Source organism: Eleutherodactylus coqui, chromosome 1 (genome assembly GCF_035609145.1).
Source record: "Eleutherodactylus coqui strain aEleCoq1 chromosome 1, aEleCoq1.hap1, whole genome shotgun sequence".
NCBI classification, from domain to species: domain Eukaryota; kingdom Metazoa; phylum Chordata; class Amphibia; order Anura; family Eleutherodactylidae; genus Eleutherodactylus; species Eleutherodactylus coqui.
In genome coordinates this window covers 38,307,473-38,324,433 of record NC_089837.1, presented here as the reverse complement: position 1 = coordinate 38,324,433, position 16,961 = coordinate 38,307,473, and the positions used below count along the sequence as shown (strand labels likewise).

General features: G+C 45.1%; 1 pseudogene; it reads left to right on the top strand.

Moving 5' to 3' along the window:
* Positions 1-336: 336 nt before the first annotated feature.
* Positions 337-16,961, top strand: part of LOC136612155 (zinc finger protein 850-like) — a 460,849-nt pseudogene continuing 444,224 nt past the window's right edge.

Genomic DNA, 16,961 nt, shown 5'->3' with positions numbered 1-16,961 from the left:
TGGCACATGACTGATGCAGGAGCTTCTGGTACCGGAGTATGGAGGCACTTGGGGGTTAAGTAGGTATTTTTTACTGAAGTGATGCTACATCGCACTTTGGATGGTTTGTCTTCTATTGTCTTTGCGTTCCTTAAAGGAATGTTCCTAATTCACACAGGATATGACATGAATGTCTGATCAATACTGGACCCATGTCTGTAACCCACACTTATTTTGAAAACATCCCGTCCCCATAAACCTTATTCTGGCTTACCACCACTGCCTGAGATTACCAAATCACCTAAATTGGCTGTTATACACACTTTCTTTAACTTTCATGTAAGTGAAAGGGAATTGCGTAAGCAGCGTAGCACAGCGAACTGCCGGCAGTACCAGAACCCTCCGGTTTATCCAGTTCTCTCGTATTCTCATCCAAAGCAGTCCTTCTCCCGAATGACCCACCAAAGATGGATGAAGAAAGAAATGATGTTACCATAAGAATATTAAACTTCACCATGGAGATCATCTACCTGCTGACCGGAGAGGTAAACTTTTCTGTATTTCTATTATCTTTATTGTATTATGTAGCAAGTCAGACTAAGGGAAGAGAAAATCCATTCTAGGAAGTAATAGGAACAATCCAGTGTCCTGTATAACGACTTCCAGACCTTCCAAGTGAGGGAGAACTAAAGAACTGAACAGCAGAGAATGTGAAGATTGGCCACCAATATGGTCAGTTCTGTATGGTGGGAACCAATGAGCTAATAGTAATGTTGTAGGGGCAATGAGAATGGTAAGTAGGCTGAATATAATGTGGAGGAAAGGAATTGAAAGAATTACCCAGCTGGAGTTTGGTCTCGAGACTTGAAATTTTGTCAAAATTTTGACATCCATACAGACACATAGAAGACTGATGACAGGAGGAGCGCCCATGGTCCATCTAGTCTGTCCTTATATTATTTCAATTTTTTGTTAGAATAGATATATATTTTATCCAGGTAGATTTACTATCACTTACTGTTGATTTCCCAACCACTTTTGCCTGAAGTTCCTTTCCAGCATCTACTACTCTTTCAGTAAAGTGATATTTTCTGACATTGCTTCTCATGTTCTTCTCCACCAAATACACTGGCTGTCAAAGAAACCAAGCACCTAGAAGTAGTGTTGCTCATCTTGATCGACTAAGTGGTAAAATCATCCCGATTTTTGCTAAATCAAACTGGGTTTAAACAATTCTTGAAATAAATCATGGGGAAATTGAATTTCCTATAATGCCTGCTTCAGAGGTCAGTGTGCAGCCAATCAGCAGCCAGGGTGGCTTGATGATTTCACCAAATGTTTCTTTAAAAACCGCAGCTGATGACAAGAGAGTGGTCATCTGTAAGATCTGCAATAAGTAGAGATGAGCGAACACCAAAATGTTCGGGTGTTCGTTATTCGTAACGAACTTCCCGTGATGCTCGAGGGTTCGTTTCGAACAACGAACCCCATTGAAGTCAATGGGCGACCAGAACATTTTTGTATTTCGCCGATGCTCGCTAAGGTTTTCATGTGTGAAAATCTGGGCAATTCAACAAAGTGATGGGAATGACACAGAAACAGATAGGGCAGGCGAGGGGCTACATGTTGGGCTGCATCTCAAGTTCACAGGTCCCACTATTAAGCCACAATACCGGCAAGAGTGGGCCCCCCCCCTCCCAACAACTTTTACTTCTGAAAAGCCCTCATTAGCATGGCATACCTTTGCTAAGCACCACACTACCTCCAACAAAGCACAATCACTGCCTGCATGACACTCCACTGACACTTCTCCTGGGTTACATGCTGCCCAACCGCCCCCCCTCCCCCCCACAGCGCACACCAAAGTGTCCCTGCGCAGCCTTCAGCTGCCCTCATGCCACACCACGCTCATGTCTATTTAGAATTGCGTCTGCCATGACGAGGGACCGCAGGCACACACTGCAGAGGTTGGCACGGCTAGGCAGCGACCCTCTTTAAAAGTGGCGGAGCGATAGCCCACAATGCTGTACAGAAGCAATGAGAAATAGAATCCTGTGCCACCGCCATCAGGAGCTGCACACGTGGGCATAGCAATGGGGAACCTATGTGCCACACACTATTCATTCTGTCAAGGTGTCTGCATGCCCCAGTCAGACCGGGCTTTTTAATTCATAGACACAGGCAGGTACAACTCCCTATTGTGAAGTCCCTGTCGACCCACAGCATGGGTGGCTCCCTGGAACCCACCGGCGGTACACAGAAATATCCCATTGCATTGCCCAACACAGCTGAGGTAGTAATGTCGTGCTTAACCCTTTCCAATCCAATTTGTATATGGTTTTCCTAGGGGGCTTACTCTTTTTCTGCTGTTATACAACGGCGCTATATGCTGGCTAAAGCCAGTACTGCATGAGCTGACACGTAGGATAGGCTCCGACAGCAGAGAGGCTGGCAATATACAGTAAGAGAACCCCGACGGACGTCTACCAACAACGGAGCTGTACAGCCTTAAACCCTAATGTCTTCACAGGTCACACAGTGGACTGGAAAGGGTTAATGCAGGTGGGTTTCGGCCCACACTGCATGCCCCAGTCAGACTGGGGTTCTTTACAAGTGGACACATGTAGGTTTAACTCCCTGTGGACCCACTGCCTGGGTGGGTGCCAGGAAGCCACCGGCGGTACATAGAAATATCCCAGCGGTCGGTCTGCTGTGTCAGACCCTGCAGCAGTTCGTGGGCCGTGTGCCTCTTATCGCCTAAGCTGAGTAGTTTCAGCACGGCCTGCTGACGCTTGCCCACCGCTGTGCTGCCACACCGCGCGACACCGACTGCTGGCGACATGCTGCTGCTAACACATCTAGATTGTGAGACAGAGGAGGAGGAGGAGGAGGAGGAGGAGGGTGCTTTAGTGGAGGAAGCATACACCTCCGCAGATACCAGCACCGAGCTGGGGCCCGCAATTCTGGGGGTGGGTAGGACGTGAGCGGTCCCAGGCTCTGACTCTGTCCCAGCCTCCACTAAATTCACCCAATGTGCCGTCAGGGAGATGTAGTGGCCCTGCCCGCCTGTGCTTGTCCACGTGTCCGTAGTTAAGTGGACCGTGGCAGTAACCGCGTTGGTGAGGGCGCGCACAATGTTGCGGGAGACGTGGTCGTGCAGGGCTGGGACGGCACATCGGGAAAAGTAGTGGCGACTGGGAACTGAGTAGCGCGGGGCCGCCGCCTCCATGATACTTTTGAAGGACTCCGTTTCCACAACCCTATACGGCAGCATCTCAAGGCTGATGAATTTTGCGATGCGGACGGTTAACGTTTGAGCGTGCGGGTGCGTGGCGGCGTACTTGCGCTTGCGCTCGAACACTTGCGCAAGCGACGGCTGAACGGTGCGCTGAACTACACTGCTGGATGGGGCCGAGGACAGCGGAGATGAGGGTGTGGGTGCAGGCCATGAGGCGGTAGTGCCTGTGTCCTGAGAGGGGGGTTGCATCTCAGTGGCAGGTTGGGGCACAGGGGGAGAGGCAGGGGTGCAAACCGGAGGCGGTGAACGGCCTTCGTCCCACCTTGCGGGGTGCTTGGCCATCATATGTCTGCGCATGGTGGTGGTGGTGAGGCTGTTGGTGTTGGCTCCCCGGCTGAGCTTTGCGCGACAAAGGTTGCACACCACTGTTCGTCGGTCGTCAGGCGTCTCTGTGAAAAACTGCCAGACCTTAGAGCACCTCGGCCTCCGTAGGGTGGCATGGCGCGAGGGGGCGCTTTGGGAAACACTTGGTGGATTATTCGGTCTGGCCCTGCCTCTACCCCTGGCCACCGCACTGCCTCTTGCAACCTGCCCTGCTGATGCCCTTGACTCCCCCTCTGAAGACCTGTCCTCCTGAGTAAGCGTTGCACACCAGGTGGGGTCAGTCACCTCATCGTCCTGCTGCTCTTCCTCCGAATCCTCTGTGCGCTGCTCCCTGGGACTTACTGCCCTTACTACTACCTCACTGCAAGACAACTGTGTCTGATCGTCATCGTCCTCCTCACCCACAGAAAGTTGTTGAGACAGTTGGCGGAAGTCCCCAGCCTCTTCCCCCGGACCCCGGGAACTTTCGAATGGTTGGGCATCAGTGACGATAAACTCCTCTGGTGGGAGAGGAACCGCTGCTGCCCAATCTAAGCAGGGGCCCGAGAACAGTTCCTGGGAGTGTTCCCGCTCCTGAGCAGGTGTCATTGTAGTGGAGTGAGGAGGCTGGGAGGAAGGAGGAGCAGCAGACAGAGGATTCGGATTGGCAGCAGTGGACGGCGCAGAACTGCGGGTAGACGATAGGTTGCTCGAAGCACTTTCTGCCATCCAGGACAGGACCTGCTCACACTGCTCATTTTCTAATAACCGTCTCCCGCGTGGACCCATTAATTGGGCGATGAATGTGGGGACGCCAGAAACGTGCCTCTCTCCTAATCGCGCAGCAGACAGCTGCGACACACCTGGATCAGGAGCTTGGCCTGTGCCCACACCCTCACTTGGCCCTCCGCGTCCTCGGCCACGTCCACGTCCACGTCCTCTAGGCTTACCCCTACCCCTCAGCATGCTGTATTACCAGTGATTAGATTTCCCAGGCAGGAAATAAATTGGCGCAAGACTGCAGGCCAAATATAATTTTTGCCCTTTTTGGAAAACGAAAGGCCCCACTGCCTCTAGTGAATGAATTATCTAAGTTTAATAACTGTGCTGTGTCCCTGCTTATGTGTCACAGAACGTGAGGGTAGCAGAGTTATTAACTGTGGCAGAGCAGGTATTTTTTTTTCCCAATTAAGGAAAGCAAATGGCGAAGCCAGCAGTAAAGCGTAGCTGGGTGCGTATGATTTAGCAATGTTTTTCACGCAGCTCACACGTCTCCACAGGCGTAAGGACGGACACAGGCTGGACAAATAGATTTGTTTTCAGTTTTTTCCCACCAACAGGCAGCACTGCGTATATTCAATGAACCTGAGAAGTTTAATAACTGTGCTGTGTCCCTGCTTATGTGTCACAGAACGTGAGGGTAGCAGAGTTATTATAACTCTTGGAGAGCAGGTATTTTTTTTCCCAATTAAGGAAAGCAAATGGCGAACCCAGCAGTAAAGCGTAGCTGGCTGCGTATGATTTAGCAATGTTTTTCACGCAGCTCACACGTGTCCACCGCCCGTAAGGACGGACAGAGGCTGGACAAATAGATTTGTTTTCAGTTTTTTCCCACCAACAGGCAGCACTGCGTATATTCAATGAACCTGAGAAGTTTAATAACTGTGCTGTGTCCCTGCTTATGTGTCACAGAACGTGAGGGTAGCAGAGTTATTATAACTCTTGGAGAGCAGGTATTTTTTTTCCCAATTAAGGAAAGCAAATGGCGAACCCAGCAGTAAAGCGTAGCTGGCTGCGTATGATTTAGCAATGTTTTTCACGCAGCTCACACGTGTCCACCGCCCGTAAGGACGGACAGAGGCTGGACAAATAGATTTGTTTTCAGTTTTTTCCCACCAACAGGCAGCACTGCGTATATTCTATGAACCTGAGAAGTTTAATAACTGTGCTGTGTCCCTGCTTATGTGTCACAGAACGTGAGGGTAGCAGAGTTATTATAACTCTTGGAGAGCAGGTATTTTTTTTCCCAATTAAGGAAAGCAAATGGCGAACCCAGCAGTAAAGCGTAGCTGGCTGCGTATGATTTAGCAATGTTTTTCACGCAGCTCACACGTGTCCACCGCCCGTAAGGACGGACAGAGGCTGGACAAATAGATTTGTTTTCAGTTTTTTCCCACCAACAGGCAGCACTGCGTATATTCTATGAACCTGAGAAGTTTAATAACTGTGCTGTGTCCCTGCTTATGTGTCACAGAACGTGAGGGTAGCAGAGTTATTATAACTCTTGGAGAGCAGGTATTTTTTTTCCCAATTAAGGAAAGCAAATGGCGAAGCCAGCAGTAAAGCGTAGCTGGGTGCGTATGATTTAGCAATGTTTTTCACGCAGCTCACACGTCTCCACAGGCGTAAGGACGGACACAGGCTGGACAAATAGATTTGTTTTCAGTTTTTTCCCACCAACAGGCAGCACTGCGTATATTCAATGAACCTGAGAAGTGTAATAACTGTGCTGTGTCCCTGCTTATGTGTCACAGAACGTGAGGGTAGCAGAGTTATTATAACTCTTGGAGAGCAGGTATTTTTTTTCCCAATTAAGGAAAGCAAATGGCGAAGCCAGCAGTAAAGCGTAGCTGGGTGCGTATGATTTAGCAATGTTTTTCACGCAGCTCACACGTCTCCACAGGCGTAAGGACGGACAGAGGCTGGACAAATAGATTTGTTTTCAGTTTTTTCCCACCAACAGGCAGCACTGCGTATATTCTATGAATAATAACTGTGTTGTGGCCCTGCCTATACAATTCTTTCCCTGCAGTATCAATGGAGGGTGGAATGCTCTGCAGAGGCGATTTTGAGAAGCCCAAAAAAAATGCAGCACAGCCAACAGCAGCCTGGACAGTACTGCACACGGATAAATATGGCCCTAGAAAGGACCGTTGAGGTTCTTGAAGGCTACACTCACTCCTAACACTCTCCCTGCCTATGCAGCACTTCTGTCCCTAATGCCAGGTGCAACGGTCTGCAGAGGCGATTTTGAGAAAAAAAAAATCCCACTGCTAACAGCAGCCAACACACAGCTATCAGTGGCCCTAATAAGGACCTTTGGGGGGTCTTGAAGCCTACACTAACTACCAATTCTTTCCCTACAGCAGCTCCGGTATAAACAGCACTGTCCCTCATCTAACTCACACCGCATCTGAGGCGAGCCGCGGGAGGGGCCGACTTTTATATTAGGCGAACACCTGATCTCGCCAGCCACTCACAGCAGGGGGGTGGTATAGGGCTTAAACGTTGCAGGGGGAAGTTGTAATGCCTTCCCTGTCTTTCAATTGGCCAGAAAAGCGCGCTAACGTCTCAGGGAAGGAAGTGAAAGTAACCAGAACACCGCATGGTGTTCGTCACGAATAACGAACATCCCGAACACCCTAATATTCGCACGAATATCAAGCTCGGACGAACGCGTTCGCTCATCTCTAGCAATAAGCATTTAAAACATGGCAAGAATGTAAAAGAATCACAGCACAACTTGTATGAACAACCACATGAACTGCTACCACCCACACTGCGTTGGAGAGCCCACCTGTTCCAGAGGGTAAAGAGTCAGCCCCATCCTGGTCTTTACTCCTACGTTCTTTAGTGGTCCCTTCCTCCATCTCTCTCCCTGTTCATGCAGTAGCCTCTGAGCACAGAGAGGCAGTTTTGTGTAGGAGCAGTAACATGGCTACTTCAGGCTTCTCTTCTGCAATTGATGATCAGGCTACAGCCAAGAGTGGGGATCGGAGAGTAGAAGTTGAATGGCCACCATCATCGTCACTGACATTGACATCTACCCCATGTTCCAGAGTGTTCCAGGTCAGCAGCCATCCCTCTATCCCACAGCCCCAACTATCCATGAGCACAGAGCCTGAATTCAAGCATTGCACAGTTGCTTGTAATGGAAATGCTGTCCTTCAGGCTAATGGACACAGATGCCTTCAGCAATGAAATGCTCCACGCTAACCAACAGTACCAGATGCACAACCACCATTTATTTGCCCAAAAAGCCATCCCTGCCCTGCAACCACAGGTGAATGATAACATATTCCTAGCATTAAGGAACACTGTCAGTGATGGGGTTCACCTGAGCAGCATGCATGGCCAGTGGTGATACATATCCTTAACAGCACACTGGGTCATTGTCCTACAGGTGGGGCATGAAGCCGAAAGGGGTGGTCCACATTTCATGGTACTCCCGAGAGTTGTGGAACATTCATCCTTGTCTGTCCCCTCCTGACCTTCCTCCTACGCCTCTTTCACTTTCTCCACCTCTTCATACCACCTTTCAACACCTTCCACATTGGCAGAAAATCTAGCCTCTATACAGTGGTGCACATGGTAAATGCCAAAATGCTGATCTAAAAACTTATGTCTAGGAGAGCACAGATGAAGAGCTGTTGACGGCTTTGCAGGTCCAGGTTGACACAGCGCTGACCCTGCACAAACTGAAGCCAGGCTAGGTTGTGTGTGACAGTGAGACCAACCTGCTGGTAGTCCTTCGCCTTGGCAATCTCACACATTTACCTTGCTCGCCCCATGTGATGAACCTGGTATTGCAGCGCTTAACCATTACCCAATTATACATCCAGTTCTAGAAAAGGCCAGGAGACTGTGCTCACGCTTTCAGCGTTCACACTACGCCGTCTTTCACCTGGCAGAGTTGCAGCAACAGTCCAGGCTGCCACCTAATCATCTCATCTGTGACCTGCCTGCATAGTGAAATTCCATGTTGCAGAGTCTAAGCCAGCAACAGATGATGTATGCCATATATATGCTGTATGGAGGTCGGTCATTCGATGCATGTGGAGTGTCTACAGATCAAAGACGTGTCTCTGAGGAAGTGACTAAAATGGTTAGTTGTGATGATACACTGATCAGTATAACCATCCTTCTTGCCTGCCTGCTAGGACAAATGCTACACAGCCTCAGGAACAATGATGTGTTGTTGTCGAGGAGGAGGAAGTGATACCAACTGTCTTTGTGCCATTACTCAACATCCCTTTGAAGTTGGCCTTAAGCAAGAAAGGGGGCGACTTCTCCAATACTTTTTCCCACCAAAGGGAGAAGTTTAGAGGAGGAAAAGGAGGGGGTAATATAAGTCCAGAAGCAGGCAGGGGGATGTGAGCCATCAACCTTTAAGCACTTTGACGCATGAGTGCTTTTATGCTGCAGTGCTTGCAGAAGGACCAAAGCATGTAGTCCACATCAAAACATCAGATCATTACTGGGTGACCACCCTCCTTGATCCTCGCTGCATGACTGCATCCAAAAATGGACCATAGCTCTGCTGAATCTTTGTGTGATTGTAACATTGATATGAGTAAGCAATTAGAATATCAGAGCAAAACTATCATTTATTGCAGAAAACTGGACTCTTGAATGGAGGCTCTAGTACCCTGTCGGTGGGTAATCAAGGTGGGGGTTTGTGAGTACTAAAAGATAGGTGATAAAAGCCTGATCAGTGGAGAGGGGGCTACCTGAGATAACCATGCACTTTGTACTCTGCTATCTTAAGCAGTCTTATTGAAATGATTGGAGTTGTAATATGCATGCTTGGCTGCCAGATGTATCACTAGATGACAATCTCTCACTTTCTACTTCAATTATCTACATATCTCCCTCCATACCCAGAATTACACGATGGTGAAGAAGACATCGGGTGACGGTACGACTCCCAACAGCCATCTCCATGAGTCAGGAGGATGGAGCAGGAGCCAGAGCCCCATCACAGAGGCTCCTCCTCACTTACCGATACATGAGCAGAAGATCCTAGAACTCGCCAACAAGATCATTGAGCTGCTGACTGGAGAGGTGACCCTGCTGGGAATGCTGGGGAATTATACAGTAACAGCACTAGAGGTGTCTGGGTAATGACTGTAGCATTGTGTTGTCAGGTTCCTATAAGGTGTCAGGATGTCACTGTCCATTTTTCAATGGAGGAGTGGGAGTATTTAGAAGGACACCAGGATCTGTACAAGGACATCATGATGGAGAACTACCAGCCTCCGATATCACAAGGTAAGAAGGTACAGATATACTATTGAGATTATTTTTTCCAATGGTCTTGTTGCCCTTTACTGTGGGCACAGGGAAGCAATAACGGTCATGTAAAGGCCTTAGTGCAACAATGTACAGAGCATACACAATTGTGGAATATGGCATGTAATATAAGAGCTCTCCAATTTAGGCTCTTCTCAAAGAGCCCTTTCTTTTCTATACACATCAAGCCTAAACCTAGTGCCTTATTCTGATATGTGTAGAGCTTGTTACCCAATGTGACCTACATTAAGGCTTTTTCACTAACACAGGTTGAGTATAAAGCTTAGTTTACATTAGTCAAGTAACTGAGTCCAGTAACTACGGTCGGTACTCGACTCGTCGTCCCATTTTCCAGTAAGTATTTACATTAGTCATTTACATAACGGATTGTGGCAGTTGAGTTCATTGTAGAGTGGTGAAGGGTGAATTGTCAAGCTACTTTACTCATTCTACCACTTGACTCGTCCACTACTTGCTCAGCTACTTGACCAATGTGTTTAGATTGGTTAAGTGGACACACTTTTCCTGACTCCACTCTCTACCTGACTTATATGAACTTGACATAAGCAACATTTTTAGTGGTAACTAAGAAATGATGTTTATATACCACCACTGTGCAGGTGAACTCCATGGTGACATAAAGCTCCATGTTGCCTACACATTTTGAACAGTTTGTTCTTAGTTTAAAACATGTAGGGAAGAAAAAACAATGCTAACTCCTGTTTAGCCCTTTCCAATCCAATGTCGGGCCTGCTCCAACATCATAATTTCCCTCCACAGCTCCGATGTCGGGGCAGGCCCGAGACTGCAGTGCAGGAGTGCATCTGCACCCGATCATAGGACACATCGGGTGCAGATGCACTCCTGCACTGATCCTCATCGAGGACCCCCGAGGAGAAGGCAGAAAGGGTTTTTAACCCTTTCTGCCTTCTCCTTTACACATTACATAGCGCTCAATTAGCGCTATGTAATGCATACAGATTCCGGCCGGCGATCATGTGACCGCCGGTGTTACCTGACCCCCGGCGGTCACATGAACGCCGAGCCAGGAGCCTGCACTGTGGGAGGGCCTGCTTACCTGACCGGCGTCTTGCGCATTTTCCTCCTGTCTCCCGGCCCGGCAATCATGTGACCGCCAGGTGCCACCTGACCTCAGCGGTCACATGATCGCCGAGCTGGGAGGCAGAAGGAGAATGCGGAAGATTCCGGACAGGTAAGCAGGTCCCTCCCTGCACCCTCCTGACCTCAGTCAGTTCAGGAGGGTGCAGGGAAAGTGTATTTTTTCTCATCTATTCTCCCTAGCTCCAATTTATTTGGAGCTGGGGAGAATGGATGAGAAAAACTAAATGTATTGGAAAGGGTTAAGACCAAGGCACCTGGACAATCCTTCAAGTCTAAGGATGTCGATAGGCTTTCAGAGTGCTGCTTCCTTTAGCCTATCCCTGCAACTGCTAGCAAAAATGTTTTCCAAAAAGATGCGGTGTTTGCAGCAAGCCTGTGAGGAGGAGGGGTACATGGTTTTAGTGCTTGATGTGACCATGTCAACCAGAGAGCTGTTTCAAGACTTACCACACAGTTTTAAGTTATTAATTTTATCTAATGTATAGGGGAAGCCAAAGAGGTAGTGCGTAAGGGGATTCTTTTTAGGTAGTCCATTTTATTCTTTTTTTTTTAATGTGTTTATAAAACATTTTTAGACTAGATCGTTCATTCCTCACTAATCAATCTTTAAGGGTGGGATTCTTTTTAAGGGGTCCTTTTATTTACATTTTCTACTTGGTGTACAGACTTTCAAAATAGGGAAGAATTATTTTGGGAGAGTTTGTAGACTCAAACAAATCTTGTTCTTTATCATTATTTCAGAATATTATATTCCAATTCATTTTAAATCCATTTCTGAGTTTAGTTTAGAGTAAAATCTTTTTGAGACCCTGCAGCCTTTTTTTTCTCTCCAAAATGTGTTTTGAACCAGAATTAAATAGTTTTAGGCTGGTGTAGCAATGTAGTACTGGAGATTGTCGTTAAGGGACTTAAGGGCAGATTGTATGCGGATAACTCCAGCAGAAAAATTATTATTTCTGCTCTGTAGTCAGTAGACACGCATGTAGGTGTGTCTGCAGGTCATAAAAATGCCTGTATTCCTGAATGCGGTGTCTTTTGCAGCTAATTTTCTGATCCACTTTAGTGAGATAGTGAGCTCCTGCTGCCAGTCTGTGAAAGCCATGAGTCTGACAAGGAAGTATGGCCCTTAGCCTAACATACGATATGAATAATGAACATTGATAATGTTGTGTGAAGGCATTAAGATTTGGTATGATAAATGGACATTCATAACTATTAGATCCTCTGTTCAGACTAACTTCCCTCTCCCTGGTGCTGGCAGATGTGGGCGTCGTCCTACTCTCCCTGTAACCTCAGCTTTCTTACCTACTTCCAGACCTGCTATGGTTAATTACTCTAGGGCTTCTCTGCTCAGCTGTAGGCTCTTTGTCAATCTCCTTCCTATATAGCTGTGCTGGGTCTCCACATCAGTGCTGCAGAGTTGATGTTGTTTCAGACCTGCTCCCTGGCTTCTAGCTTAGAACCTGTTTGTTCAAGTTATCCTGTTTGCATTCTGTGTCCTGCGCTTTGTCATTCTGTCCTTTCTTGCATCCCTCTGTCTATTGCCTTCCCCTGTGCCTCTGTTTCCTTGCAACCTGTCTCTTTATTCCTCCCAGTCCTGGTCTGTCTTTTGTTGTATAGGTGTTCTGTCCTGTGAGGTTCAGCTAGCACCTAGAGGAAGCCTGTCACCAGGTAAAGTGCAGGTACTCTGTTTTGTCAGCCTAATAGGACTGTTATAAATTTGTCCACATTTGTAGTTTGAAAAAGAAATTACAATATCAAATTTTAATCCTAACAGATAATCCTAGTGAGAATTCTGATGGAAACTCCATGTCATTGCTAAATTATAAAGTAAAAGAAGAAGATATCATGCCGCACTCTTCAGGAGAAAACCTCATTAACTTCCATGTACATCCAGAACTTGACAGTACAGATCTATCATATGATCCCAATAGGAACTCTGATGGAAACGTCATGTCATCAGTAAATTATAAAGAAGAAGTAGAAGATATTGTGCAGCGCTCTTTAGGAGAAAATCCCATTACACTTAATGTTCATCCAGAACTTGATAGGACACATCTATCATATGATCCTAATAAGAACTTTGATGGAAATTTCATTTCATCGCTAAATTGTAAAGTAGAAGATGAAGACCTTGTTCAGCACTCTTCAGAGGAAAACCCCATTGTGCTTAATGTACATCCAGAACTTGATAGGACAGATCTATCATGTGATGCCAATATGGACTCTGATGGAAAATCACTAAATTGTAAAACAGAAGATGAAAATATCATGTATCACTCTTCAGAAGAAAAAGTTATTACCAGTATTGTTTATCCAAAACTTGAAAGTACAGATTTATCCTATGATCCCTCGAATCACAAGGAACCTTCTCCTGACCAATCACAGAATTTTACTACAAATACAGGTCAGAAAATGTTTCGTGAATGTGGAAAACCGCTTACAAGCAACTCAGGTCTTAGAAAAAGAATCAGTCACACCGGAGAGAAACTGTATTCATGTTCACAATGTGGGAAATGTTTTGCATATAAAGCAAGACTTATTAGACATGCTCGAACTCGCACAGGAGAAAATCTAGTTTCTTGTTTAGAATGTGTGAAAGGTTTTACGAGTAAATCAGATCTTGTAAAACATATCAGAATTCATACAGCAGAGAAGCCCTACTTGTGTTCAAGATGTGGGAAACGTTTTGCAGATAACTCAGAACTTGTTAGACATGAGAGAGATCATAAAGGAGAGAAGCCATTTTTATGTACAGAATGTGGGAAATGTTGCACAGATCAATCTGATCTTGTTAAACATAAGAGAGATCATAGAGGAGAGAAACCATTTTCATGTTCAGAATGTGGGAAATGTTTTCCAATTAAATCACGTCTTGTTAAACATCAGAGAATTCACACAGGAGAGAAACCATTTTCATGTTCAGAATGTGGGAAATGCTTTACAGATAAATCTGATCTTGTTAAACATCAGACAATTCACACAGGAGAGAAACCATTTTCATGTTCAGAATGTGGGAAATGTTTTCCAATTAAATCACGTCTTGTTGAACATCAGAGAATTCACACAGGAGAGAAACTATTTTCATGTTCAGAATGTGGGAAATGTTTTCCAATTAAATCACGTCTTGTTGAACATCAGAGAATTCACACAGGAGAGAAACCATTTGCATGTTCAGAATGTGGGAAATGGTTTCCAATTAAATCACGTCTTGTTAAACATCAGGGAATTCACACAGGAGAGAAGCCATTTTCATGTTCAGAATGTGGGAAATGGTTTCCAATTAAATCACGTCTTGTTAAACATCAGAGAATTCACACAGGAGAGAAGCCATTTTCATGTTCAGAATGTGGGAAATGCTTTGCACATAAATCAAATCTTCTTAGACATGGCAGAACTCACACAGGAGAAAATCTATGTTCATGTTCCGAATGCGAGAAAAGTTTTACATGTAAATCAGATCTTGTTAGACATATCAAAATTCACACAGGAGAGAGGCCATATTCCTGTTCAGAATGTGGGAAATGTTTTATAAAAAAATCGAATCTTGTCCAACATCAGAGATTTCACACAGGAGAATTTTCATGTTCAGAATGTGGGAAAAGCTTCACTACTAATGTCAAATGTAGGGAGCATCAAAGACGTCACACAGGAGAGAAGCCGTATGCATGTCCAGAATGTGGGAAATGCTTTACAGATAAATCAACTCTTGTTAGACATAAGAGAACCCACACAGGGGAGAAGCCATTTTCGTGTTCAGAATGTGGGAAATGTTTTATACAAAAATCGGATCTTGTCCAACATCATAGAATTCACACAGGCGAATTTTCATGTTCAGAATGTGGGAAAAGCTTCACTACTAATCTCAAATGTAGGGAGCATCAAAGACGTCACACAGGAGAGAAGCCGTATGCATGTCCAGAATGTGGGAAATGCTTTACAGATAAATCAACTCTTGTTAAACATAAGAGAACCCACACAGGGGAGAAGCCATTTTCGTGTTCAGAATGTGGGAAAGGTTATGTGCGGAGATCAGATCTTATTAAACATCAGAGACGTCACCACACGGAGGGGAAGACTTTTTGATATTCTAGATGTGGAATTTTACAAAGAAATCAAGTTTTGAAAACTCATTAGAAAAAAAACGTGTACTTATTTGGAATGTGGGAAATGTGAAGACAGAGTTTTAATACATCAGGGCATTCAGAGACATTGAACACTCAGTAAGAGAGTTAATTTGTGGAATAGTTTTGATCTATCAAACATCCTAAATTATAGTTACTGCAGGTCTACTGTGACCGGGCTCCATACGAAAATATATTGTGGTAAGTAAGAAAAGAAGCGCAGCCTTTACTTTTAAAGGTAACAAAAGTGGACCTAGAGCCAGCAACTAAAGTCAATCCTTTATTACATTAGATCAAAATTGTAGACAACAGGGAAAGCTTATGCATCATAGCTATTACAACTGCTATATAAATAATAAACTATGGTGCCACAGAAACACATGAAAAAAAGTAAACCTACAGTTAATGAGGCCACATGATATGGGCCTAGTGGTGCTTACTAAAGACGTCTACTTTTCTGAATTAACAGGTCGTGTGACTCTTGCAAGCCAGTCAGTGACAGGACAAATGATACGTCCATTTGCATATTACACAATATCGATGTAGACATCTAAGTACGTATACACAATTCACGTGGCTGTCACATATTTAGCAAATGTAGATATAACATGATCATAAGCATTAGAGATGAGCGAACGTACTCGGTAAAGCACTACTCGTCCGAGTAATGTGCTTTATCCGAGTACGTCCCCGCTCGTCCTGAAAGATTCGGGAGCCGCCGCAGCTGACAGGTGAGTTGCGGCGGGGAGCAGGGGAGAGTGGGCGGGAGAGAAGGAGAGAAAGATCTCCCCTCCGTTCTTCCCCGCTCTCCCCTGCAGCTCCCCACTCCGCAGCGCACCCCGAATCTTTCAGGACGAGCGGGGACGTACTCGGATAAAGCACATTACTCGGACGAGTAGTGCTTTACCGAGTACGTTCGCTCATCTCTAATAAGCATGATGGATGAAAAATGCAGTGGTTTTAGATTATCGTGTAATAAAGAATAATGAAGCAAATGCTTTCAATATAGTCCATCTGATATCATGAACCACGTGGGCCAATAATGAAGATAATAAAAGTATAGCAAATTTATAGTAAAAGAGGAAAGCAGGTAACATAATCCATAAAGACCAATCCTTGATAATGAATAGAAGTTAATGGGAGTTGTGCCTGCAATACCATGCTTGGCCATTGCCAAATATACAGAGATATTTGCTTCCTGTTGGGGGTCCTGAGCAGGGGACCTCCGCTGATCACTATTGATGGTCTATCTTTAAGAATAACAATCCAATATTACATAGGGAGAACTTGATCATAGATTTCAAATCAAGTATGATTGGGAATGTGTCTCCCTGAAACGCTACATGATATGTCTTATCTAGACTATATAACCTTGAAAAGCTCTCCATACACCAATAAGTAGGGCAGTCTCCTTCATCAAGCTACAAAAAAGGGAGTAGTGAAGTTCTTTATTAATGGAATAACCCAAATAAAAGCCTTGCTCCAAAAAATCTCTACTCTGAGAATGAATTGCCTATTTTTTTAGGCTGGAAAACCATTTTTCATGAGGAGACAGTTTTTCTTTTTTTTCCTCTTTTGTTGTTTTTTTACATATGTATATTTCAACAGCCATAATTTTATTGATTTCCCTGTTGACGGCCACATACGTCCTGCCTCTACAATTTCTTAACTCCCATTTGCCTGGAATTGACCTTTTGTCATGGAAGATGCTACGATTATTTCTATAGAGGAGCTTCTAACAGATAATAATTCGGTTGAACTTGCATCATAATATTTCCAACACTGAGTTTTACAAGTCTATAAGAATTTGTCATATTATGCATAAAAGTGAAATTACTACTCCCATCTTTCCCAAATCTGCTTTTATCTGATATTCAGTGTCTTAACATCTTCAAGAGGGTATCTATTATTCCTACTATAACTCCTTTTTATCTATCCTTCAAAAAAATAAAAAACATCAAAAATGTTGAAATGGAAGAAGACCTTGATCCTCAATTCCCACTGAATGATTGGCATAGAGCTCAAGCCAACGCTGTGCCACACTATTTCAGCTTGGGTAAGAA